At 42.4% G+C, this 2,103-nt stretch overlaps 1 long non-coding RNA gene across 1 annotated transcript; it reads right to left on the reverse strand.

Annotated features, from left to right (window-relative positions):
• On the reverse strand, positions 1-1,034 carry LOC144995499 (uncharacterized). Its single transcript, XR_013659050.1, has 2 exons — positions 763-1,034; positions 1-420 (listed from the first exon to the last, which is right to left on the reverse strand). It is a non-coding gene; the product is annotated as an uncharacterized LOC144995499 (long non-coding RNA).
• Between the last annotated feature and the right edge of the window lie 1,069 nt (positions 1,035-2,103).

Consider the following 2,103-nt stretch of genomic DNA (forward strand, 5'->3'; position numbering starts at 1 on the left):
TTGAGTTGCTAATGTAAATGTATTTACAATATACAGTGAATACAAAAATCACAATATATACAACAAAGGATTTTCTTTAGTCCAGAGGATGTTTTCTGTTGTTTTGTCTTTCTAGTTCTTAAGGCGTCCGTTAGGCCTTATGAAAGAGTTTTTATAGTTCTCTTTTGGAAAAACGAAAAGAAAGAAACACTCCAGCTGATTTGTTGGATGAGAAGGGGATTAGTTCCTACCGCACTGGCAGTGAAGAGGGCAGAATCCAAGTCAGGATCGGGGCTCCTTTTTAGCTCGCCATCTGCAGAGGATTTATCCTCTTTGTTTTCTTCTGGGAGTGGTAAAACTCCCCGATAAACAATTCTGTCCAGTGCTCAGGTTGAGCATCCAGTAAATTGGTCTGCAAGACGACCAGTCTTGCGACCTGGCCTGTTAAAACAGGGTCAATAAATAAATAATTTCCTTTGATCAAAAGAAAGCATATTCCCACAACCTCCTTAATTAACATAATAAACAAATGCATATGCAATTCATAATCAGGAGGACACTGCAAAAAATATCTTAAGTGCATAATCGATAGTTGTACAACATTTCCAAATTCTATTTCAATGTAGATGATCATCAATTTCATTTCAACGAGTACTCACAATTTATATTTCAACATTATTTATCAAGCAGAAAAATAGTTCATTTTAACCACATCCAATTATAAAAAAACAATTCATTTAAGCTGGCGCCCGCGCCAGCTGTCTCAATCATGGCTGCACTCACCAGTTCACTTTTTGTTCAACTGTGCAGATTTAAATCCCGGCTTCAGATGATGAACGCCGATCTGCAGCAGCGGTACACAGCCCAGCTCCCTCGTACTTGCAACCTGTCAGTGATTTGACAGGTCTCCCAAGAACGAAAGCCACGTCACTACTGAACTTATAGTCTCGCGGTATTTGCACAGCGCAAGGGAACCGGCAAATTTAAAGTGACAGTGCAGAATTTTACTAGGAGCGACAGCGCAGTATGATTTAAAGTGATAGCACAGAATTTCATCGGGGTTACATGTGGTTCCTGGGACACTGGCTCGGTCCTTCCTTACTGCCTTTTCAGGGCCTTGGCCTCTATGCCCCAGAGCGTGGAGGAGGTTCTTCACTAACTCTCTTGCTCCACCTCTGTTCAGGTGTGGGCCTCTTCCCATGAATAGGTCCTTTCGTTTCCAGAATGTATTGAAGTTCTCAATGTAATGGAATCATCTGGAAGCACACTCTCTGGAGAGCCAATTGTTCAGCTGAAACAGACGGCTGAACTTGAGTGACACCCCATCGATGTTAGGAAGAGGTCCACTGATGAATGCTTCAACCTCTACTTTGTCGATCTCTTCAAATAACTTGATGAAGTCTTTTTTCAGACGTTCAGATTGTTCTTTTTTTATATCGACAGCACCTACATGGATGATTATTCGTTTAACTCCTTGGTACAAGACTTTAGATAAGAGTCCTGTAATCACTGGAACAGTAGAACTTGGGCAACATAAAGTTTGTATTCTTCTGTGGCTGACTCCACTGATAGCTCCATCTCCAAGCAGCAGCGTATCTCTGACCTTGACGTTTGGCACAGATTTTCTTTCTGCCTGTGCTTTGTTGCCAACATTATGACTCCTATTCTGTGGCCCAATTTCACTTTGTTCTTTAACTTCACATTGTGTTAGGGGTAAAAATCTGTTTGTGAGCTTTATTTCGGATGTTTTGTCATCTTTTCGCTTTGGCTTAACACAGAGTAGTGGTAGATCCGACAGCGTTCACAGTGGGAGTTTGTTTTTCTTCCTCCTCCGGACATGTCGCTGGCTTGTCAGACGTAAAAATATTGATTTGTATAGGTGGAAGTCACAAAAAAGGATGACCAGTCTGATATTCCAGGATTTGTGGATGAGGTAAAATAATTAAAAATGATTAATTAAATGATTAAAAAGCAAATAAAGCAGGAAGCAGCAGGAGCAGGGGAAAAAGCGTCAGCACTCTTTTGCAGGGGGAGATAACAGCTAACGGCTGGGTCCGTCGGGCTGGGGTGCGAAGCGAGGCTGGGCTAGCGCCGCGGCTGGAGGAGCAGTCGCCCCATGTGGGG

This window comes from Oryzias latipes, chromosome 11 (assembly GCF_053564925.1).
Source record: "Oryzias latipes strain Hd-rR chromosome 11, Olatipes_Hd-rR_3.1".
Lineage (NCBI taxonomy): Eukaryota > Metazoa > Chordata > Actinopteri > Beloniformes > Adrianichthyidae > Oryzias > Oryzias latipes.